At 34.2% G+C, this 27,183-nt stretch overlaps 1 protein-coding gene across 1 annotated transcript in view; it reads left to right on the forward strand.

Moving 5' to 3' along the window:
• The window catches only part of GPC5 (glypican 5), a 1,124,843-nt gene that overhangs the window by 130,312 nt on the left and 967,348 nt on the right, over positions 1 to 27,183 (forward strand). The window lies entirely within an intron of this gene.

The raw sequence follows: 27,183 nt of genomic DNA on the forward strand, positions 1-27,183 counted from the left end.
TATGTATTTCAAAAAGAGAAAATTTATATATATAGAAAAGTAATTCCACAGGTATTGAAGACTAGAAGAGCAATAATGGGAAGATGTGGTAACCCAGAGATTAATAAATGCAGCAAGCTGTGGCATTTGTTTAGGGTTTCTTTCTTTCTTTCTTTTTTTTTTTTTTTTTCCAGTTTTAGGTGAAATAAATTCAACTTAAATTAGCTTAAGGACAGAGAGACATAGACTTGAGAGGGAATGTATTTAGTTTAGCTTATTAGAATTAAAGACAGAAGAGCAGGTAGCTGAGGTCTAGGAACTAGAACTAGAACTTGATTTCTCCAGGTTATATTCATTTATTCTCATTATCATTCTCTCCCTCTGCCTCTCCCCTCAACATTTTCTCCTACCACCCCTTTTTTTTCTTCCCTCATTCCTCTCCCCTTCTCCATGTTCTTTTGGTTTTATGCCACAGAATGAATATTTCTTCAAATGTTGGGGAAGGTGGCACTCACATTCTCATATTCTTCCAGCTAAACTACTTGGTAGAAAAAGAACTGTTTTATTTAATGGCTATTGAGATATATCAATATCTTAATCTACTGAGGACTTATTTTAAAATTGGAATAATTTTTGTTGCTGAAGGAATGGTATTCTGCGGGCTGGCCAGCCTTGGGTCAAATGCTATTCTCGTGGTGAGGAGGTGAGATGATGGAATCAGGGAAGTGAGGTTCCTCAAATAAAAGGATGGCAATTAGGCAAAAACGTCATATGCCCACACAATGTTACTATTATTGTTATGCTGTCTATGGAAAAATAAGGAGCCCTTGGTATGAAATATTATAAATAAATATCTCAATCCCCATTATATATTAATAATAATAGTTGACCTAAACTAAACATGTCTTTATTGCTCTATGTTTTCTGTGGTTACCCTTTCTCATCTTCACATTGAGTTTTGAGGTTCTGTATATTCCACGTGCCGAACTTATCATATTTCAGAAATATGCTTGAAATGAGCTTAAATATGTTTCTAAAGCTTCTAATTATGCATTACAAATATAATTATAAGAAAACTGTTTCTTCATTTTCCTTACTAAAAGTAATACATCAAATAAAAATCATTTATTGAATATAGACTATATGCTGTGGATCCATTCTTCATTTTAATTTCAACATGAAACTTTGGTAATTTCATTAGAAGAGATTTGCTTGTTTTTGAAAATTCTTCAAAGCTACCTATTTGTGTACATTCATCATGTGGAATTCATTCATTCAGTCAACAAATATTTATTGAATAATTTCAATGTATGATGTATGATGTCACCTGATGATTATTATCAAGTAAGCAAATATTTATTATAACAGTGTAATTATCTTTGGCATAATTGTCAAGGTTTTTGTTTTTTATTCAACATCTGTTTTCAACAGTGAATACATTTTGTGTCAGAACAGTAGAAGACAGGTTATGAATTGATTATAACATCTTTACATATCTAATTGCTGAATCAAAAATTAATTTTTATATTTCACAAATACAAATTGTACCAACTTTCTGTCATTCTGGAAAATAATAAGCATAGGGATTTTTGTTATGCATCTGTTTTTTGTTTGTTTGTTTTTGCTTCTGAAGTTACTTTGCTTTATTTGTACACTTTCATATTTCATTTTAATCACATTCCTTAAGTATCAGGTTTATTTTATTCTTATAACTTTCATTTTGAGTAATGGTAAAACAAAGGGATGGACCATTAAGAAAACAGCTTTATCTTTAAAAGTGAGTTTGCTTTTATAATCATGTCAACATCCCATTAGTGAGTATGGTTTTAAGTCTGAAATTCTCATCTGTTTGCTGGAATTTGAACCTTGGACTGTCTTCTGTTCCCATATCATCTTGCTATAGATATAGCTTGACTGTTTTATTGATTTCAATTCTTCTGTCATTTAATTTATTCATCTGTGAAATAAAAACAAAAGCCGACATTACTATTGTTAACCCAAAGCTGCTATAAATATGAGTAAGTATGGCTAAAGCGAAATTCTAAATTAAAAGAATAATGGCACTTTAGTTATTTCCACTTTTTTTTGTCCAATGGTCCAAAAAATGAGGAGAGACTATTATGTTGTAAGTGTTCTTGTCAGTCAAGCCATTTACATTTGGAGCTAAGACTATTGCTTAAATGTGGAGTCATCTGAGATTTTTTTTGTCAAGTCGAAGAGTAGATTTTGTAAAGGGATGGGGGCCTTAATTCCAATTTCCAGAAAATGAGATTTTTGCAGTGACAGTGTTGATAAGATTTGTTTGTTTTCTCTATCAGCATGTCTGTTAGAAATTACCAGGGAGTCTGGATCCTGCTGGGTGGTTATGAAAAATTTGTCAGATTACTTAGAATGTTCAGTAACATAGTGACATTAGTCAACTAAATTGCTTCCTTAATGAGGGCATATGACTTTGGGTTTTAAAATAATGGCCTAAAGATTTTTAGAGATATGTAGATTAGAAGATTCAACAAATGAAAACTAGTAAAGGAATATAAAAATTCTTTGCTAAGCAATTATAACATCTTTGTAGTATGAATTACTTATGACAACTTTCTGAGTTGTCAAGGCTGTTAGGCTTGTTTGACAAATAGTCTTTGCTCACAGTCATGATTTCAGATGATAAAGATAAAATCACATCCTGCTTTTCTCTGTCTCCAAAGTTTCTTTAGTTGCCATAGCTGGGTTCAATTTTTTACTTCCAGACTTAGCCTAACTTCAAATTCTGGATTCAGTTAGAGAATCTCCAGTTAGAGAACTTTTTAAAAACCCTTGGCTCTCAGTTCATCAGGAAGTTAGCCTATTGCTGGTTCTTTTAATCTTCAACTCCAATCAAGATTTTTTTTCATCATTCCTTAGGCCTAAATTGCAGTTTTATATTTCTGTTTCAGTCCATGAATATCTGTATTATTCTAATGTCCCTAAATCCGTTGTTTGGTTCCTTAGCAGTTCCCCTAATTTCTTGAGAACTCTGTTTCTGACTGGCACCTGAGTCCCTGCAGTCCATGAGACTACAGTCCTGATTCATATTCCTTGACCATCTGATACCTATCACCTTGGCCAGATTATCCATTTACTGTTTGCAGTTCTGTTATTCCCAGCAGAGACACCTGATTCTGCTGGGTCACTGTACTGCTGCCTGTCCAGCTGCCTGGACCTCCTTGCACTGCCTGTAGTGGGAACGTACTCTGATCACCTCTTCTTCACTAATTGTCTCTGAGCTCTAACCACAGCTAATCAGACCTGTTTAAATGCCAACTGTTGCATTGACAACAGTAGCCCACCTGTTATTTAGTCATTTTGTCTCTAGCTTTCACTCTTCATTCTATTTTTTCCCCAACTTTGGAGACTTGCTACATCATACAAAGTTGGGGAATATTAAATGACAATCTTATTTGGCTAGGACAACCCCTTCTGCTCTAATAAGGACATTGCCAGGTAACTGCGATATTAGGAATGATAGATTACACTTATATACCCCTCACTATGCACCAGCTTCTTTTGGAAGTACTTTTCAGATATTAGTACACATAGTAAAACCTACCATCAGAGAGGCTAGATGGTGTCACATTTTGAGTGTAGTAGGACAGTCAGATCTTTTAAATTTTATGAAGTCGTGCATCAGTTAAGGCTCTCCTCACGTTTTGGTATTGCCAACATTCAGCATCAGGAGAAAAAGCAAATGTCACAATTGGCATGGATTCTGTAGAGCAAATATGAAGAAAGAAATGTATACAGCTCTACCTAAGTATATGAAAAGTACAAAGGAGAAATTAAAATGTTCAAATATAAAAGAGATTATAAGATCTTAGTAGGAGGCTATACCCATGGATTAAAACAAACAAAACCTAAGATATTAGAAAGCTGTAAATACAATTATCTCTTCTCTCAGAGTAAAGAAAGAAGAGACAAATATACCCCAGCATAATGAGATATTTGTATTATTCTTACATATTAAGTTGATCACATCTCCTCTCAATTTATTTTCTTTACTACTTTCAAAAACATTTTGAATGAATGTGTATTGGTGATTATACTTAATATTAGTAATGAGAATAAAAAGAGAATGGTACATAACACCCCTATCCTCATGAAACTTAGTCCTTTGGGTGATATGGATGAGGAAATAGGCAATTACAGTGCAGTGGCAAGTGTAGTAGCACAAATTGGGTTTTGGATCAGACAGTCCAGGGTTCAAATTCCAGCTCCACTGCATATTACCCGGGTTTCTTTGTATAAATTATTTACTCTCTATCTACTTCAGTTTCTTCAACTAGAAAATAGGAATAATAATTGTACCTGACATAAGGTTGTATGGATTACATAAATCCCAAATTCACAGTACTACATTTATATTATACTGATATCTTCAGTTTACCTGGTACTTAGGGTAAGGGGACAGGTTAGTAAATTTTGTAATATAGTCTCATATATGAAATTCTAAAAACTTAAAATCTCTGGAGAATGAAAGATTTTCAGAAATATATCATTGTAAAACTTCATAGAAAGAACTACAAAAGGAGGAAGAAGAAGATGTAGGGAAGATGAAAAATCAGTTTTGACATATTGAGCCTGCAGCACCTTTGAACCATGATATTGAAAGGCCCAGTGGATTTTGATATAAGAATAATTTGGGATGTGTGGTATGTATGAGATTGGGAAACTTTGAGAATGATCAGAATATTCATGGTAACTAATACCAAGGTAGTAGGCGACATCACCCAGTGATAGTATTGAGGAAGAGAAGAGGACAGAACCCCAAAGACTACCAACATTTAAAATACAAGCCAGGAGAAGGAGCAGATAGAGGAGTTACACATACAGAATATTAGAGATAAAAAAGACCATGTAGATGTAATGTGAAAAGCCAGTGGGAGATCGTGCTTCAAACAGGAGTGAGTAGATCCCAATGTCAAATGCCAATGAAATTTTAAATAAGATAAGAAGTGAAACAGATATGCTAGAGACTATTCAGGTATGAGTGTCTGATTGCTATGTGAAATAAATATTGAAGTCAACTGCTGAGAGTAAGGAAATGGAAATATAGAACTGCTGTGCAGGACTGAGGGACCAGTAAATCTGAGATGATGAAGCTTTGACCCATGGCTATAGGGGCACATTATGAATATTTAAGATATTCCTATCTTTATATCTCAACTTGAGCTCAGATGTTACTGAAAGACTAAAGACTAGGCAAGTCTGAGGCAAAGTTTTAAAACTGACACTCATATTTTATTTTTTCTTCAATGTCCATTCCTTTTCTATATTCATCCTTCCATCTATCCATCCATTCATTGATCCATTCATCCATCTATTCATGTATCTACCATCTATCCATACTAAGTCTGTCCAGACATCCTTCCATTAATCAAGAATTTATCGACTGACTGACTACGATCCAACATGAGGCACTGAGAAAATAGAAAACAGAACAATAATGGTCTGTTTTCACAGGATATTTTAACTTCAAACAAGTTCAATTCAGTCAGGACCAAAGTTCTTCTCTCCCTCCCTCCTTTCCTCCTTCCTTCCCACCTCTCCCTCCTTCTCTCCCTTTCCCTCTCTCCCCACCCCTCCCATTTTTCTGATTTAAATGTCACTTTTAAAGCATTTAAACTCAGTAATTTTGTCAATCCCTAGATGCAAAAATATTCTTATAGCACTGAAAATAACATTATGTATTTAATTGCTAGTACTTTAATTTTTTTTCCTTTTAAGTAACATTTATAAAATGCTATATAAATTTAGGACTTAGAACATTAGTATTATGATTGGTTTGATTTGGAAGTTCAGTATGTAATATTAGATATTTATTGCTTTTTAATAGTCATATTCAAACTTTTTCAAGAGATGAGTAATTACCCCAGTTGTCACCTTGGCAGACTTTACTCTGATTTTGATGCTGCTATCTTTACATGACACATTTTTGGGAGGAGAAGTTTGATTTCTTTTACTTACGATGATAATGTAATTGAATTTTTACCAGAAGTTTTATTAAAAAAGAAAACTATAGTCCAGTGAGATCAACTGGTTTGATCTTTTTCGCATTAAACCCCCTGGAATATTGGCCAGTTATTGTTTACCAAACAATTATCGAATGCCTGTCATATTTCAGGATTGGATTCACTGACGAATTAAATATTGTTATTTGCTTTTGAGGAGCTCACAGTTTTGTTACAGATTAAATAGTTAAACCTAGTTATAATATGTAGTAATTATTGACTCAGTATGGCTATGTATGAGAATGAAGAGGAGGAAGCAGTTTATTCTGGAAGTCTAGGGAGGACGACTTGGAGAAGATACTGCTGAGTTTGGGATTTTGAGAATAAATAGCCTTTCACCAGGTGGAGAAGCAGACATTGGTGTCCAGAAGGAGAGAAGAAACTGTATGAATAAGGCTTAGCATGGTGTGGTTAGGCAATGGATAGATGTTAGGTATTACTGGAGTCTGTAGCTATTGGGAAGAAGTAGAGGTAGTAAAGACAGCTGCAAAATGACTTCAATAGGATGCTAAGGTACTCTCTAAAGAGCTTTTGGCAAAGGACTGTTCAGTTTGTTATTCATATGTGTGACCAGTTTATTGACAAGTTCTTCCCTCCCTCCTTCCCTTGCTTCCTCAGTACGTTTATTTGAATATTCTTTTCTGGGTTCTAAGAATAAAAAGTGAACAAAGCAGAAAACAAGTTTTTTCACCATGGAGCTTTATTCTACAAGTGAAACTTATTTTATAGACCATGTAAATAGCAAGATAGTAAATATTTTAGGCTTTACAAGTTATACAGTCTCTGTTGCAACCACTCAATTTTGCCTTTATAGTAAGAAAGCTGCCCTAGACAATACATAAACACATGGTCATGACTGGTTTTCAGTAGAACTTTATTTACACCCTGAAGTTTGAATTTCATATAAATCGCATGTATTATGAAATATTCCTTTTTTTTCTTCAACCATTGAAAAATATAAAAATCATGCTTAGCTTACAGACTGTACAAAATCAGGCAGGCTAGATTTGGCCCACGGGCTATAGTGGTCTAACCCTATTCTAGAGGTTCAGAATAATGGATTCATTAGACACAGAATTAGCTGATCAAATCAAAACTACTTCAAATATTTCAAGGATTTAGAAAGTAATCAGTGCAACCAACTTATAAAATAGAGAGTCGCCAGTTCTACAAGAGAGACATGGAAGTACAAACTATTGGGCCATGGGCAGTCTTTGTAATTATTGTGTGAGCCAGTGAAGGTCACATCAGATCTTTTGGAAGTTCAGTTGCCCCCTTCCAAGTTCAGGCTTATATTCATATGGCATTTCTGTACATAGGCTAGTCTGGCTGTATTCTGGGACCACCTCATCTGATCCAGGCGCCTGTATTAATCAATTTTGGTATAATACACTATTCACTATCTACTCAGGCATTATCATCATTCATTTTTCTTAGCCTATCCATTTAATAGCCTGGTTCAGGTACTTTTCTCAAAGAAGACTGGAATTGGAATGAGTGTTAGTTGCCCATGTGTTTCTGAGAATAAGCTATCAGTCCCTCAGACCGGCTTTCAGACCTTGCCTACATATTTTAATAACAAGCTTTTCATTTGATCACATTATTATGTTTCATTGTTGAAGTTCTGAAGTCATTGCTGCCTGAGATCCAGGCCCAGCGCCACCCATGCTAGCTGTGTGACATTAGGCAAGTTATTGAACCTCTCTCAGCTTCAGTTTCCTCATTTGTAAAATGAGAATAATAATGGTACATAACTTTCAAGGCTGTTACATTAAATGAAATCATCTTCATAATCCATATCAAGCACAAAATAAGTTATCTGGTCTGTAGTAAAATAAATAAATAAAAATTGACTCATTACTATCATTGTGATTATGGAAAATAAGAGGGGAAATTCAGCACTCTTTTCCTAGTAGAATTTTAGCTATTGTTTTTAAGACCAGATGAATATTAGAAAGAGGAATTAACTTACTTCATAAAGAACTCAACTTAAAATCTTAAAAAATCATGTAGAATATTACATATAACAACACAAGGGGAAATTAAATATGAGCTGTATCACTTTGAAACAACACAATCAACAATTAAACATTTCAAAAATTTAATTTAAGAAAGGTTAATTACTTTTACTATGTCAACTACCTTTTTAGGTGAACAATTCTTAATTCTTTTGAAAACATGCCCAAGACACATTCATTTAATATAATACTCCTAAATAATAAGTTCAGACCTCTATAATGTATCTTGACTGAAAGTTCACCACAGCCACTGTTGATTTCAGCTGCTAAAATTAGAGAATACTTTTTTCTAATTTCTCTACATTGTATTAGAATGTGCCTTGGTCTGACACCAGTCAGAGGCTTCTTATTTACTTTCAGTTTCTGGGAAGGATTTTAATTGGTTCCACGGCTCTTAGTCAAGTATCACTTTATTTCTTAACAAATAATTCAGACCTGCAGGAGTTATGCCATAATTTAACTGTAGAAAAATTTAGAAACTGAGAATGTCACACACACACAAAAATTGCACAATAAAGAGAAGGCTGTGCTGATCTTTGTAAGAATGAGTGAAATGATACTGATTTCACCCCTGCAGATTTTGTCCTTTGGAGTTTTTCTCCAACTGAGAGAGAAGGCTAAGTTGATTACTGTACATTTTCTTTTCCAATCTACTTTGTGCCCAGCGATATGTATTTATATATGTACATTAACAAGTGTGTGTGTGTGTGTGTGTGTGTGTGTGTAATTAGAGCTTGATGCCCATGGAACTTCTGTGTTCAAATTGAACATTCATACCTGGTCATCAAATCTACCACCAACATCTGAGTGAGTTTTTTCTCTCGGCCACAATTGTGGGTAAGATAAAGCAATATCTTGAAAGAGGTTGTTGGAAGGATTTACTGAGATAATAGGTTGCAAAAGGTTAGTTCAGTGCCTGAGTCAGTAGGTGCTTAATAACTGCCTGATTTCTTCCCCTCCGTCTTTCCTAAGCTGTTACTTCTACCTTTAGGCCCAAGTCACACTTTAATTACAATCAAAACTTTTTTTCATTTCTAAAATCACCATGTAATTTATCCCACTTTTAATCAAAAGTAGACTAATAAGATAAATAAGGTAATACCGTTACAGAGATTTTTCCATTGTAAATATGATAAGCTACCCAAAGTTAGGCATTAACATAAACTGGATAATTATGTAATGAACATGAGTCTCCAGGCATTTATTGGTTTATGATTGAAAATGATAGTGTAGATGTCATGTCTATTAATGAGAATTTTGAGAAAACAATTAACAACCTCACACTATTTCCTCCTCCACTACCATTTTTACATACTACCATCATGTGGAGACCTTTATGTTATGCTTTTCTCTCTGGTGAGCTATTAAATTCATTTATTCCCATTGATATTGCTCATACAATAAGGTGGTTGTAGTTACTCACAATCTCTCTGTCCTCCAAAAATGTACTTCCTTTTGCTCTGATGTCTCCAATGATGCTGGTTGCCAGGCCCTGTAGACTTGTCCTTGTTTTCCAGACCCTTTTGCTAGTAAGCTTATTTTGTCATTTAATGTTTAGAATTAGTTGTAGCTAATGCTAAGGAAACTAATTTCATCTAGGCATGGCTACTGGGCCTGGCTATTGTTCTACAAAACTTCAGTTCGCTTTGATGCTTTTGCTGTGTTGGATCCCAAAATTGGTCTACTGAGTTGCCAGAGGATAGACAACATAAACTTAAAAATCTGTAATAATGAAATTTTATGGTTGGAAATTTCTGAGGAATCTCCTCCAGGCCAATATCAGTTCTGGGACTAAATGTTTAACACAATAAACATGTCCACAGCCAGAGTGACCTATGTCCAGTGTTTCTATAACAGCTGTAAGAGATCTTCTGTTAAACTGGGTGAGAAAGCAGTCCACATCTCTCTACTTAATTCCATCATGTCTGACTACTTTAACGTCGTAGTAAAAAGGGGCTTCACTGAATACAGACAAACATAAAGCACAGTTTGTTTAATAGGAAGTTTTCTATGCTGAATATAAATTTTTTTTGCTCTTTTTAAAATATAGAAGCAGCTAATACATTGAAAAATAGACATCTGTTATATTGGCCAGCCCTATACCCATGTCTCTTTATATATATATATATATATATATATATATATATACATATACACACATTGTTAATATTGAAATAGGCCACACACACACACACACACACACACGTATGTGTATATAAGAAGACATGGGTATAGGGTCAGCCAATGTGTGTGTGTGTGTGTGTGTGTGTGTGTGTGTATATATATCCGTGTGTGTGTGTATATATATATGTATATATATATAATTTCATTTTAATTTATCTATTGACTTTAACTATAGCTCTTTTTTTAATTTTAATTTTATTTTTATCATGGCAAGAACACTTAACATAAGGTCTACCCTGTTAACAGATTTTTAGTCATACAATACAATATTGTTTACTACAGACACAGTATTGTACAGAAGATCTCTAGAACTTATTCATCTTGCATTACTGAAACGTTATACTGTTGATTAGCATCTCTCATATGCCCATCCTCCTATTCCTGGCAACAGTGGTTCTGCTCTCTGCTTCCACGACTGACTATTTTAGATACCTCATATAAGGGGAATCATACACATCCTTCTCTGACTGGCTTATTCACTCAACATAGCATCCTCCTATTTCATCTGTGTTGCCAGAAATGGCAGTCTTTCCTTTTTAAGGCTGAATAATATTCCATTGTATGTATATACTACAATTTCTTTATCCATTCATTCATTGGTAGACATTCAGGTTGTTTTTGCATCTTGGCTACTGTGAATAATACTGTGGTGAACATAGGAATGTTGATATTTCTTTGAGACTGTGATTTCAAACTAGAATATCTATTAGCAAAAAAACCAAAAGACAAGTGTTTGCGAGGATATGGAGAAATTGCAAGTCTTGTACACTATTGATAGGGATGTAAAATGATGCAGCTTCTATGAGAAACAGTATGGGGATTTCTCAAAAACTTAAAAGTAGAATTACCATATGATTCAGCAGTCCTATGTCCCTTTCATCTGATAAAGGCACATTCATTTTGGTCCACGTGGTTCAAGTGAGGTTAATCTTGATCTAGGTGTGAGCATATGATGACATCTGGCCAAGCTCATGCTCTTTTGCTTCAGCTACAGGGAGACATTATTACTAATGAGAGAAATTCTAGGGTTTCTTAGAATCGTTGGAATAGAAAAGATCTCTTTCCATAGTTGATCTCATAGAGGAGAACAAAAGCTGTGGTTGTAGACCGCCATCTTGCCGGCACTGAGAGAGAACCCTCTTGAGAATGGAGTAAACAGAGATAAAAGCAGGACATATTTGAACCTGTGGTTCTTCCCAAGCCTGGTATTTTCCCATCTAGTTAAATATTCTGTCTAACATTCATTTTAATTTGAGAGTGGTATCTTACCATATTGATGTGCCATAATTTATAAGTCGTCTATTGTATAATATTTTATCTGAAATGAACAGCTATGTGTATAATTTTTGGTACTTCTATAAGATATAGATGTAGCATTGCTAATTCAAAGCATGCAAACAATTTTTAAGACTTTTCATATGGTAGGCAATACTTTATTATATTGGTTGAAACATTCTGGTTTGGATTTTAATTTTTCCCCAGTTTAAAATATTCACAAACTTTTCTGAAAAAGTTTGAATATTGATTGAGTGAATTATTTTTCTTAGAAATATAAGAAACAGAAATCATTTCTAATATGGTGCTAAAACTAAGTCAAGAAAGCTGATATGTTGCACAGAAGCTTGTAAGCTAGGTGAGATCTTTAAGCAGCTTTGTCTGATGTAAAACGCTTTTGTGATTTTAGATAGCACTTGGAGCAGTGGACAACCTATACGCGAGTGGTTCAGTATGACTTTTATGCCCTAGAGATGGGGAGAGTGAAGGAGAGCTGGCTAGCCAAGTCTGGATCCTCCCTTTGAGTTGCTGTACCCCAAAGAGTGAAGAGGGAGTAGCAGTACAGCTCAAGGTGCATGTAATCACCACTGCCCCCAACCCACCTTCAGCACACACAGTCGTGATATGATGGGAGTTAGGCTTCTTTGCTGTCCTCTTGAATTCCACTAACATATTAGTGTGTCGACCAAGCTCTCAGGCAGGCCCTCCTACGATTCTCTCCTTTCTACCACTCAGCCTCTCTCCTCTCCAGAGCTCACAGTTCCTGCCTCTCTGAAATATGCTCTCCTTTTACCTCCTCCCACCCTGAAGTACTTCCTTGCTAAATCAAAAAAACCCACTTTTTTCTTTTGTAGTTGAAGACATAATGCTAATTACATTTATATAAGTACAGACAATGTGTTCCTTGATTGATGAAAAAAAACAGACCTCAGTAAATCCTGGTAAAATTCCTGAACTTTAAGGATTAAGAGACATTATACAAACTTGTAAACTGAAAGAACATGTTTACAAAATAAAAGCAATCATAGAGATTGCAATTCTCATCTGCAACATTGAAATTTGGAAGGCAGTTATAAATTATGGAGAGAAAAGTGCTGTACCACAAGAGTCCAATACCCAGCTCAGGTATAATTCACCTGTTAGGTTAATGGTGGATAGATAAAGTATTGTGGATTTCAGTGATTCGGAGAGTATATCATCTGTGCACTACATGAGAGATAATTGCTTAAGAATGCACTCCCCTAATAAAGAAATAATAATGCATCAGATTAGACCCTGAAGATACAAGAAGAAAGGTGAGAATACACATTGATGGGTAATCAGACTTTATTGATCTATCTTTATTTATAACTAATAGGATGAAGGAATGTGTATTGTTTAAATGCTAAATATTGACTATTGAACAAGAAAATACATGAAAAGAAAGCTATTAATAATCTAGAGCTAAATTTACTATATTGCGTAAGCAAAATGTGGGAGTCGTATAGTGAGTTCAGAGATTTGGGGGATGATCAAGGAAAGATATATGACCATAAAATGGCAGTAGCTCAGAGCAAACTTTATTTGGATGGCAATTTGACAGGTTTACAAGCAAGGGAATGTCCCTCACAGCATGAGACTTTCCAAAGACAGTGATTCAGGGCACCACTGAGAAAAGGAAGAAGACAACAGAACTCCAGGGGGGGAGGAGAATTATATATCCAGGTGATGTCACTCAGGAGGATGGCAAGAGAACTCCAAAGTGAGGCAGCAGCTTTGAAGTCTTTTCTAGTCCCTGAGGTCTGTCTTATTTGTGACTAGTAGATGTCGGATGCAGTTTCACAGGTATGCACCATAGCATGCTGTAAATGATTAAAAGTCTGCGCATTTGGGTTACAATTAAAGCAATTTGATGTGTAAAAATTTGAGTTCTGGCATCGGCAGACTTTTGAGCTAACAGTACCAACCTGCTGTGCAGAAGTAAACAACATAGGGTCAATATACCAGGGTCATCTGTGGCTCATTTACATAACAAGTTAGTAGTGGGGAGCACATACTTTAAATATCTAATCTTGGAGAAAGAAAGAATGAACAGTTAGAGTATTATAAGTTTTATATGGGAATTAGATATAGGAAACACAAGGAAATATATTATCCTAATGGATTACAAGCATCATGCTTTTTTAAACAGAAATATTTCACTGTAAGTGGTAGTAAAGGGAAAATAGACTAAATAAATTAATGGCAAAGTAGAGTGGAATTTTCAGGACAAAAAGAGCAAGCAAGTGAGCAAGAGGAAAAGAATGATTAGTAGTTTGAACAGATCAGCAAAATCCTGGAACAGGAAGAAAAACCTAAAAGGAAAGATAAAGTAAAAAGATCAAATAAGCTATTGTATCAGTTGTTACAATAAATGTAAACAGGCTGATTTCAGTATGCTATGAAAAGGTGGACTGTCAAAATCTACTATATATGCTATTATGAGAAACAAAGAATAGTAATATTATTATCAGATAAAATGGTCAAAAGCATTTACTGATATATAGACATTATGTAAATAATGAAATACCTACCTTTCAAAGAATATATAGTTGTCACAAATCTGAATGCACCAAATGCATAGCTATTAAATACTCATAGAAAGAACTGATAAAACTCAAAGGAGAATTTGATAAAAATTATAGTGGGAGATATTAATATGCTTATTTTGGAGTCAGATCTAGCAGACAAGAAGTAATAGAAGATATAGAGTATTTGAATTATATAAGTAAACATCATTTAAAATCTATACATAGAAATTTATACTTTCAAACAGAAATGTTATATATCTATGAAATATTCATAATTAAACATAGACTTGGCAATGAGGAAAACTAGAAAAAACTAGAAAACTATTAAAAGGTAAAAATTATACAAGTTCTATGTTATATTTTACATTGGATTAAAATAAAATTAATAAATAAGGAGGCTTCCCAACTTCATCAACTATTGGAAATGAAGAACTACACTTCTATCTTGAGAAAGAAGAGCAAAGTTGGAGGTATTACACTACTTGATATCAAATTATACTACTAGGCTATAGTAATCAAAACAGCATGGTACTGACACAAAAATAGACACATAGATCAATGGAACAGAATAGAGAACCCAGAAAGAAATCCATGTCTATATGGTCTTTTAGTCTATAATAAAGGATGCAAAAATATACGGTGGGATAGAGACAGTCTATTTAATAACTGATGTGGAGAAAACTGGACAGATACATGCAAAAAATGAAAATGGACAACCTTCTTACACCATATACAAGAATAAACTCAAAATGGATTAAAGACTTAAATATAAGACCTGAAACCATAAAATTCTTAAAAGAAAAAATAAGCAGTAAACTCTCTGACATTGCTCTTAGTAATATTTTTTTCTCATTTATCTTTTTGGCAATGGAAACAAAGGAAAAAATAAACAAATGGGACTACATCAAACTAAAAAGTTTTTGCACAGTAAAGGGAGCCATCAACAGAATGGAAAGACAACCTACTGAATGGGAGAAGATATTTGCTTATGAAGCATCTAATAAGGGGTTAATATCCAAAATTTATAAAAAAATAATGCAACTCAACACCAAAAAAGAAAAAAAAAATTCCATTTAAAAAAATGGGCAGAGGATCTGAATATGCGTTTTTCCAAAGAAGATATACAAATGGCCAATATACATATGAAAAGATGATCAACCATCAGTAATCATTAGAGAATGCAAATTAAAACCAGAGTGAGATGACACCTCACACCGTCAGAACAGTTATCATCAATAAATCAGAAAACAAATGGTGAAGATGTGAGAAAAGGAAACTCTCATACACTGTTGACGGGATTGCAAATTGGTATAGCTATTATGGAAAACAAGTTGGAGGTTCCTCAAAAGATTAAAACTAGAACTACCTTATGACTCAGCAATTTCACTTCTGAGTATTTATCCTAAGAAAACTAAAACACTAACTCGAAAAGATAGACACATCTTTATGTTCATTACAGCACTATTTTACAATAGTTAAGTTATGGAAGCAATCTAGGTGCCCATCAGTAGATGATTAGATGAAGATGGCGTGGTACATATATGCAATGGAATATTACTCAGACACAAAAAGGTGAAATCTTACCATTTGCAGCGATGTGGTGGACCCAGAGGTGTATTATGCTAAGTGAAATAAGTCAAACAGAAAAAGACATATACCATATGATTTCAATTATATGTGGTATCTTAAGAACAAAATAAATGAACAAACAAATCAAAGCAGACTCATAGATGCAGAGAACAAACTGGTGATTTCCAGATGGGAGGGAATGTGGGTGAAAAAGTGAAGGGATTAAGAAGTACAAATTGGTGGTTTCAAAATAGTTAAAAAAAGAAAAAAAAAACTACTAAATTAATTATAGATCAAAACAAATTAAAACCAAAATTATAAGTTATAAATTGTTTTAAAAACGTGAAAGAGAATACTTTATAAAACCAAATAGCTTCAGCAAAAGCTCTACTTAAGGGATAACTTCAGCCAGTGGTTTGAAAAAGCAACTTTATGCAATTTTTCAAGCAACAACAAAAAATACAGTAGATAAAGGGAAATTCTAATCTTAAGTTCTGTGATAAACGTGAAATAGGAAAGATAAAATAAAACTATTTTTCTTTTGAGTAGTCAAGAAAATCAATAAAACCCTTTTAAAGTAAAGAATAAGAGAACAACATTATACATGCTTAGGGATCAGAAAGGTCACAAATCTATACAGATTGAAGGGATTAGCAATCTCCTTGGCTTATTACTACTGGTCACATAGCAGTGAGAGAAATATGGTTTGGGTTGGGGTTAGAAAAGTTGATGGGTAGAGTAAAAAAGAAATAAAAAAGACAGACTACACATATAATTTAAAACCTACAAACACTAAACAATAAAGTCCTTGAATCAAATCAGTACCTTATTCTAACATAACCTGGGGAGAGCAAGTATGAGAAAGACTTCTAAAGTATTTAAAACTTCATCAAAACCATACATTTAGTCACATTGTTTAGAGAGAATAAATTGGCAACCGTTATTACAACCCATTGTGTATCCTTTATAATATATATGTTATATAAAGTTGTTATTGAAAATAGTAATACATTGATCAACCCACCAAAAAGTGCCTTCCATAGTGTGTGAACTTAATAAATATTAGTTTCCCTTCTTTTTAAACCTCAATTTTACTTTTTATGAAGCTATTTTCTTATCTGATTTTGAGCAAGTTTTTCCATTTCACTTATAGTGTATTTTTGAAGTGGTAATAGCCCCATTAACTGCTTAAGAGTCCTACTAATATCAAACTGGATGTATTTTGCTATAAAATAGTAACAGGTTTCCTAAGAAGCGATAACTGGCTTTTTAAGGTAATACCATGGTATTATAACTAATTTCCTTTTCCACCTCCTAGAATTTTAGGTTAGAAGAAAACTTGATTTGTCTTTTTGGGAAGGAATCCTTTCAAATTTTGTATTTTCAAGGTCACAAGTGTGGAGTGACATTTGTTACAATGAACACAAATCAACATCGTATATCGATTTAACATATAAGGTCAATAGCACATTTCTAAAATAGAGAAACTACGTATTAGTAGGAAACCTGACTTGAGCCTGATTCAGACATTTGCTGACCATGGGGTCTAGGACACGTTATTGAATTTCTCTGGATCTTTGTTTACACAGCAAAATTGTCCCGGTCTGTCTACCTAAATGTCTACCACCATAACTACCTAGAGGGTTAATGGTGAAGATCAAATGACACTTTTGTGTAAGAGACTTTGTAAGCAAGTACTGTACTCTCCTCTGCATCCACGAAGTGTAATAGTCATCACTTAACTATAGCCCTGTCTCCAGGCTTATCTTCTCCAGGGACCCCCATGTTCCTTTGGAGACCTGCCTTCTGTTTTATCCAGTTGGTCTGGGGGTCAACTCTTCTTGAAATTACTTTCTAAAATACTGTTTTTAAATAGTGTAATAGAGTAGTCTTCTTTTTTACTTTTTAGAAGGATTTTCCTTAATATTTTCTGTTAGATCTTAGATTTTACTTGTCATTCCTTAGATGACATCTAGGAAGGAATTTATTGGTAGTACAAAATTCGAATCTCTAGAGATAATGTTTGAATAATAATAAAGATGATTTTATTCTTGTCCTAGGCATGAGAGAAGTACTATATTAGGGAAACCTACAATTGGTTTGAATCTTGAAATGGGTACTTAAAATACAAAATAAAGTTAGTCTCTTTGGAATCATTTAAATTCTGTGAAATGTGATTTTATAAAATGACTAAGGACATCATTTTTATGTAGCAAGAGTTGCCATATAGCCTTCTGGAGGAGATGATGTAAAGGTGTAATAAAATATTATGTTCCTCCTAACAGTATTCTTCAACATCAATATGTTACATAATTCTAAGTAATTACTATCAGTAGATATTTACTGGTACTACAGAAATTCTGTTTCTGTTATAAAGGAAACTACTTGTACTTAGTACTCAAACATTATGTCTTTGAATGATTTCTTTAATCACAATTTACAGAATTTTAATCTAAATGTAATTTAATTTTTACATATATTTTTTCTATAATCTACAAGAGATCGTATAAATAGAGTAATTTTCTCTTGATGAAATAACTATTTATTTTGGTGGTTTTTATGTAGTCATATTACCTCATAGCTCCTACAATGCTGTTTCAGCATTCTGAACTTTGCCATAACATAATCTGATTATAACATAAATTATTTAAATGTTTTAGCCTATTAACTGCTTTATCTTAGTTGTGGATTTATTTTTTTCTATTATTTGAGTGTCATAGTTTATAATAATTATTAGTACTATTGCTTTATTAATAAGAAAAAAGAATGGCATTAACTACTGTTTTAATTAGTCTCAAATGCAGGCTAGGTAAGCTATTTAGAGTGTCATAATTCACTTTTTTCTTTTGCAGTTAAATTGTACATGTCATGTATCTCTGTCTGTATCTATCTATCATTTATATCTATGTATCATCTATCAATTTATCTCTATCAGTTGAAGTAAAATAAGATATATAATTCCAGTTTGAAAATAACACAGTATGGAGAAAACAGCATGGACTTTGAAATTAGACAAGACTAGATTTTAATTTTACTACTTTTTTGCTTTGCAGTAACTTTTAAGGGGCTAAATTTCTCTTGTCTCAGTTGCTTTATCAATAACTAACCCAGTGGCTAAGTCCACCTCTTTTGATTTCAGAGGGTAGCATTGTCTACTCAGAGGTTGTCAAACGCAATGTGCAAATTAGTCCCATTGGAATCTTGTTCAAATGTTGATTCTATTAGGTAGATATAGGGTAGGGACCAAGATTCTGCACTTTTAATAAAAAAGCAGATGGCTCACCTGGCACAGATTGAGTAGCAAGGTTATAATATACACTGGGATGCAAGATTTGATTGTGTGCTCAAGTGCTCTAACATTTAAAATAGGGATTGTGACATATCCTTTGAAGAGTTATGGTGGCAGTTAAAGGTAATAAACATGTAAAATGCCAACTTTGGCTTCTGCCACATGGTAGAAACTTGGGAAGCATCAACATTGTGGTCTGTGTATAAATGAATCTTTATGTTTGGCACTAGTGCAGGTCACAGGTAGAGTAGTATAAGAATCATTTGTTCAGACCCCCTTTTGATTACAGAGGTGGAAACTAAGACTTCTAGAAGGCAAATTTCCAGAGGATAGAAACCTAGACCTCACAATTCTGAACTTAACCCTCTTTCTATCGCATCATGGTGCCTTTCTTGTCATAAAAGCTGAATAAGTTTTAGATATAAAAGGTCCAGTAAGGAATGCTCTAAATTTAATTCTTCAAAGAGGTCTAGGACCTAGAAGCCATTTAACATACAAAAGGAAATTCCAGCAAAGTTACAAATGTCGCTGGGAACCTGGACTTCCTTGTGCTACAGCTGCTTACTGTTTTGAATCATTCTTTTTGGCACAAAGGGTGGAAAATGGTACATTAATGTAAAAATGACTTTGAAAGCTATAATATGTATTAAGGAAAATCTTGTGCAGTGAGCCAGACAAGCTAGAACTGTCTGGTGAGCCACACTGTAAAGGTTGGGATATATATTTTTATAACCTTATTTTTACCTTTGTGTGACCTTTTCCAATGACCACCTATATTCCAGGCACTGAATTTTCTCTTGCCTACTAGATTTTAACTCTCTAGGGGAGACACTGATCTTTTATACTCATTCATGCTGTAGGAATCAAGTAATGACTCCTTGTAGTTATACTTGTATTAAAAATGAAAATTACAACAAACACTTCTAAATTAGGAAATGTGTTCAGGTTCATTTTTTAGGGCCTTGGTTTCTTTCAAATAATATATAAACTCTACCTGTTTACCTCTTTGGAAGACTAGGTTCTATGAATATTTTATAATAACAGTAAAAGGCAGCCTGTGAAGGATTATTTTTCAGATACGATTTCATGGAATGCTTAGGTCTTAAATAGTGGATATAGGCTTGCTTGTTATTTGTAGGTGATTGGAGAACAGAATCATGGCTGAGGTGCTCAATAAATAATGCTACCTTGTCTTTCTGTCCCCACTCTGCCCAGGTGTAGAAGCAATTTAGAGACAGAGATAAAGCCAGGTTACACACACACACACACACACACACACACACACACACACACACACACACTCTCTCTCACTCAATCACACACTCACTCAATCACAATACTCACACACTCACTCCACCCCCGCTTTAGAGACTGAGCACATTTAGAGACCCAGGTATAGTCTGCTCTGAGCAATATCAGATCTCCCCACAAGAGGGCCTGCTTCTATAAATTACATAATGGAAGAGCATGCTTTCTGTGGGCAGGCTGGCTTTCAAGAAGGGGTAGAGGGAAATAAAAAAACCTTAGCTACTTATGACCAGTACTTGCTCTGAAATTTTCCAATAAGAAAATTCACATCTCTCCACTGGGAGAAAATTGAGAGGAGGAAAAAAAAAAGGACTTAGGAAGTTACTTTAATGAATGTCCCTTAGCAAGGAATGAGAGATACAAGATCTTTCCCAAGATTTCCCAGCTTTGTTCTCTCAATCCACTGGCTTAACCTTAGGTCCAATATCCATTTTCAAACTTTTATTTTTGTGTATGTGTGTCCATCTACCTGATTCCTCCTTATATCTCAATTGATTCTAAACCTAGGCAGGGAACAGGAGATCTACTTATTGGAATAGCTGAAATCCATTATCTTGTGAGGGCTAGAAGGTTTGAGAAAGATACAGAGAGTGGAATTTAGGGATAAAAAATTACTATTATGTATAAGATAGGTGACTTAGGCTTTAGGTATTAGCAAGTACCACTTTTCTTTTTAGCTTATATTATGCATTTAAAAAAATATGTGTAGTTGGTTTTTAACTGGTAGAGCCTGGTCAGGTAACTTCATGCCTTAGGCTTGTTAAGCATGGACTACTGTATGTAGACCTTGATGCTATACTTTATGGTGTTTGTCCAGATACATGTGACTATTTTCATAGCTTTAGGTAAGCAGATTATGTCTTTAAAAAAAACTCTAGCCATAAACGATGCCAGAGTATATGGGTTGCTGGTATGAGCTGAAGTATACAGGCACAGTTAGACGGTTAGAGTCTGGTATTGCAATTAGGAAGAACACAGACATTAAAACACCAAAAATAAGGGTTTTAGTCTTCAAAATAAAGAGTGCTTTAGTAAAAAAATCTGAAGATAGTCAAAAACTACATGGTATGTCATAAAGCACCATGAAGTGCTAGGTGTACGCTGTTTGTAGGTAGGCAGTGCTAAAAATGTGTCCAGCTCCTTTTAATGAAATTAGGACAAAATGAATGAACTGGTTATTAACAGCTCCTGTCCCTATTTCTAGGTATAAAGAATTGTTCAGTGATTCAATAAGGAATCAGAGCTTGGAAAATACACTCCAGTTTTATTTTCAGAACAGTAAAAGAGTAAAGTGAAAGGGAAGAAAACAGGTTGAGTAAGCTGGAGAAAGAGCTTTCATTAAGGAGAACTGTCGACAGCTTAGAGAATCAACTGGAGAGAGATGAAAGGGAATTGCAATAGCAGAAAAAGGCAAAGGAGGTGGAATAATATCTTAAATGCCCATACATTGATATTAGAAAATGAGAATCTGTTAGATCTTACTAGATCAGAAACACTAATCAGAAATACATCATAAAGTGAAAAGAGTGGTAAAATTCCAAAGAGGCAACTAGAACAATTAATCTAAAGCTGAAGTTGAGAGAGAGCCTTTAAAAGCTGAAGTTTGAAAGAGAATAGTTTGGTGGCTGCCAGTGGATGTGGGGAGAGAGAAATGGGGAGATGGGGTTCAAAAGGTGCAAAGTTTTGGTTATGCAAGATAAATAAGGCCTGGAGATCTCATGCGCAGCCGTGCAGCTATAGTTAACAATACTGTGTTGCATACTTGAAATTTTCTAAGAGAGTAGAGTTTAAGTGTTCTTACTACACAGAAAAAAAGAAAATGTTAACTATATTGTTGATGTATATCATGGTACTATTTCACATATGTATATGTTTATCAAAACATTAAGTTACAAACTTTAAATATCTACAGTTTGTATTTGTCAATTATATCTCAATAAAACTGGAAGGAAAAAGAGCTACATTTGTCCTTTGAATCACAATATAGACTGTTTATCAAAAAGCTGTGTATAGTTCTTCTCTCCTACTCTAGACTTTGTAACAGTAGATCTCTCTTCTTAAGAACTTTTGACTTTAGAATTGGAGTTTTAAAGACTTAACCACTAAAGAATATAAGAACACAAGTGGAAAATTAAAAAATGTACAATGTGGAAAAAAAGATGAAACTTGAAAGATAATATTGGGAACCCTGAGATTATATTGGTTATATCAAGTAAGTACAAAAAAATCTGAACATGTTTGAGAGAGAAAGACAATATTCATATAAAATGATCAGAGAATTGTTAGATGATTGATATGCAAAGTGACACATTTACTGTAAGTCCCCTTATAGGAATTGCCTATATTTATGGAACACACCCAAGAGATTTGTGGAATTAGAATTCTAAGAGCAGTAAGAACAAGAAAGATAGGCTTATTAGAGGGGATCCAGGAAAAATAATGCTAATTTGAGTCCAAGTTTTGTTGGAACAATACTTGTGGTGATCTCAATACTGCATTTCTTGACTTAATCTCATTAAGGGAGATGAAAATAAAAGTTATGTTGGAAAATAAGATACCTAGTCTAGAAAACAAAGGAAAATATAGTGAAAAGAAGACTCTGGAACATAGCACACAATGCTGCCCTACTTGGTTAGAATAGGAAAGTGGGCAGCCTCAAAGTGGAGTAAATCACTTAAAATTTAGCTGGGCTTTCTTGAAAGGAGTGGAAAACAGCAGAGAGAAAATAAATAAATATTACAGGGAAATACGTAGGAAAAAAATCTACTTAACTGTCAAAACAATGCAAAGGACCTTCTGAGGATCATGGGAGAAGGCTTCATCCTCACTTAGCCCGAGGGTAGTAGAGTTTAGGAAGACCATCTGCATCTTCTGCCCTGGGATCTGAAGAGACGATTTGCCAATTGTTGCATGAGTGCGTATAGGTCCAAGAGGCAGTTTTCTTAAGTTTCAGCAGTTTCCTGGGAAAAGGAATCAATGGCCACCAGGACCTGGAGTGGATCTTGTACTCAACTAAACCTGAAGGTGCTAGAAATATGGAGCTCAAACGAGAATGGAGATGGAGTTTTGATTATGTAGCAAGGAAAAGAAAGGTGCTATAAATAAGACCTGGTAACTGGGTTTGCCACCACCGTGTATTTCTGAATTTTGTAGGAAAACAAGATTGCCATTTTCTGAGAGGAGATGGTAGACATAGATTAATTTCCCCCTCTAGTTATGGTAAATGCAAAGGGCTGACTTTAACCTCTTGGTGCAAAATCATTCTTGATTTGGTTTTAATTTTGAGTGTGTGTCTCTATATATTCTTTTGTTAACAAGAACATATGTAGGCTGTAGTAAAGGATAAATAGCATTTATCTGAGCAAACTAAATTGTGCTCTAGGGAGAACAAAGAAAGATAGGACTTACAAAGGCTTGGGTTGCATGTGCTATTCTTAATTCAATTTATTTATATATAATACAGAGAGAGAGAGAGAGAGAGAGAGATAGAGAGAGAGAAGGGAAGGATTCTGGCTAAGTTAGTATAGTAGTATAGTAATTGGTTAAGCTCAATACAAAAATGAAGGATGCAGGTTGGGAAAACAGGTTGGCTCCTTTCAAAAAAAAAATGTAGTTAATCTGGTTGAAATGGTGAGAAGGGGATAAAGTTCAGGTACAGCTCAAAGGTTCAAAAGTTCATGGAAAAAACGTGTTGGGTGAGTCATGTGTGAGACAGACTTCTTCATGGCCTGCCATCTTCGTTTTAGTTCCCTTGACATAAATGACTTCACCTTGGCAATCTCCATTCATACTTTGGACATTTGCTATAGGTGGATAGCTTCTTGATGAAGCTGAGACTCTACTCCTCCTCCCTCTCAGATATCACTGGGTGTTGCTCTGGACTTTGGCAAAAGCACTGATTTCTAGGAATGTCATTTTTCTTCAAACAGCTGCTCTAATGACTGAGGTGTGCCTTAATTTCTAAATTTTGTGAATGGAGCCACTGTCCTGATAGTCTCGTGTGGTCTGTTAATTCTTCAGACACAAGAGTGATTTTAGTGTTGAACTGTTTTAAAATTGGCGATGCTCTTGTGAGAGGCAGCTGAGCTTGGTGCTTCTGCAGGAAATCCATTTTAATCCAGGTATCAAATGTTCCTCTGGTTGAAACTCAGAAAAAAAAGAAATTGGAGAACTTTAATTTATATTTGGACTTTCAATTTATCTTAAGTTTGAGATTGCAACATCAATTCAAAAGAGCAAGAGAATTTGACTTAGAACTTAAAATTTTGAGGATAATTTCTTTTTTCTGAAAATTTGATAATTTTGGCTATATTCCAATTTAGAATGACTTTATGTTGTTAATTTTGTTACAAAACCTTTGAAATGTATTGGACAATATGGCTAGACATTATTAGGGATTAAAATTAGAAGAGGGGGTGAATTTTCAGAATAGTACTGCATGGCATATTAATAAATTTGTGTTTGTGTGCGTGTGTGTGTGAGGGAGAAATTTCATATATTTTAAGAGGCAAAATTTACATTGCCCACAAATATAAAAAGAAAACCAAACAAACAAGAACGGAAAAAAACAAACAAGCAAAACTACAATTATTGGCTTAGGGGCAAAATCCCTATAATTTGGAAGTAACAATTTCAGTCTCTCTTTATTCTCTGCCTTACTCTTGCCCCTAATGAGAGGGAAGTGATTTATCTGATCACTGGTTTTGGAGATACTTAGCTAGGACCTTCTTCTTTCCTTGTCTTTCGGATCTGAGAGCATGCAGAGAGCACACATTCTGTTTTGTACCTTCATGCGTGAAGATTTACTGAGGCAGCTTCCCATGGAGAGGCCTCTCTGTAGCTGTTCCCGTGTAGGTCGGATACACCCACAGTGAATTAGGTGGGTGTAGTTAGTAAGTCCATTCGGCTGAACAACTAAGCCATATACATCATTGTTGCTTTTATCAGTAATAAAACAGGCATTTGTTTTCCATCTGCCTGACACCTATCACTGTCTCTTTTATAAGACTTTAAAAATATTTGTTTATTTATTTATTTATTTAATTTATTTTTAAATTAAGTTATTTTTTTCAATTATAGTTGACATCCAGTATTATATATATAGTTTCAGGTGTACAACACAGTGATTAGACATTTATATAGCTTACGAAGTAATCACCTTGGTATGTCTAGTACCCACCTGGCACCATACATAGTTATTACAACATTATTGGCTATATTCCCTATGTTGTACTTCACATTCCTGTAACTATTTTTATAACTTGCATAGGGAATGAAGACATCATTTATTAGGTTCCTCATACCTCACCTTTGAGAATCACAAGTTCTAATGGTATAAATTATTTTGTTAATATTTTTAAAGTAAAATCCTTTTTATTTTTCAATTATAATCTATTTCTAAAATCTCTAAGGTTGAGTAGGCATATTATACTGTAGAAAGTACACACTAATTTTGAGTTTTAAATGAAAAAGACACAGAAACATAAAATCAGAATTTTGAATGGAACTAATTTTTGAGTTGTCTATCCCAACCCACTCATTTAATTTTTTTAATGGTTGGAGACACTAAGACTGAGAGAGGATTAGAAACTAGTATAGGTCACACAGCTTATTTGAGGCAGAACAATTTCCTCTTTTCTTCCATAACCTTGACATAGGCTGTTTATACTTGCAGTTGAGTTAGAACAAAAATAAACTATTAACAAAGTCTATTATAAATCTAGGAAATGCTGTTTGAAACAAATCACCTAATGTAGCTCACTCTTCCAATCAAGTACATTCTGTTTATGGAAACTTCTTTGCATTTTTGAGAGCAATGATTTTTTTCTCTACCTTTTTTATTTCACTTGATATATACTGATGTTTTCTGTGTTTCTACTGGAGCTTGAAATTAACAGTTTTCTGTTCCAGTGTTACCAATTCCGTGAGCATCATGATGGTTATAGTGCTTAACTAATGTTGGAGAGCAACATAGGGGTGATCACATTGTTAAGAAGAGTGTGCTGTTTAATAAATGCACATGACTACTAGGCTAGAAACAGAGAATGATTTGGTCTTGCCACTTTCTCGTCCTAGAGTCCCCAGCATTTCTCTCAACACCTTCAAGAATGTACACTTGTTAACTACTGTTTCCCCCTCATATCACCATGTGTCTTTATGCAGCAAGCATAATTTACTTTTTATCCCTTTGTATGCATATGATGCTGTTCTCTGAAGTTAGAATTTTAAAGTAGAATGAAAGATGACCGTATCGAGACGCAGGAAAGTGGCTTGCTTGGGGTTGCAAACCTACTAACAGGAGAACCCAGACTAGATCCCCAAACTCTTGCTTTCTATTTTAATAACCGGTTTAACATTTTATGGATGTATTTTCCAGAAAGGAAACCTTTTCTCTTTTGAATAAAGCCTAATATAAACCCATATAGAAATTTCCAGTCATAGAGATGTGTAAAAATGAAAATACAAAGTGTGTATAGTTCTGCAATTCAGAGGTAATGTGCATTGACCTTAGGTATATCTTTCTCTAGATACCTCCCTTCGCCTATTTACACCTATCTTCCTAGAGTTTTGTTCAAGTTAATGTAAATAACCATGCACCACTGTTTTAAATATCAACATGACAGTCTATTTTACAAATGTACCTTATTATATTTAAACATCTACCTATTGCTGGACATGTTTTCACCACCAATATTTTCATTTATGTTGTCTGTTTTTTTTTTTTTCTGGCAATTAAAATACTACTGAATATTTGCTTTACTATATGTATTATTTAAGCATATATTTTAATTATCTGAGATGTATTATAGTGAAGGCTGTAGGGTAGGGTTTCAGCTTTATATTTTCCAAGATGATAATTAGTTTCCCACTTCTACTTACTGAATTGCCTATCTTTTTGTCCCCCACTGATACATTATCGCTAGATATTCAGGGATTTACCTTGCAGATAGACTTTAGAATTATTATGTCAA

Source organism: Pteropus medius, unplaced genomic scaffold, assembly GCF_902729225.1.
Source record: "Pteropus medius unplaced genomic scaffold, Ma_sr-lr_union100, whole genome shotgun sequence".
NCBI lineage: Eukaryota > Metazoa > Chordata > Mammalia > Chiroptera > Pteropodidae > Pteropus > Pteropus medius.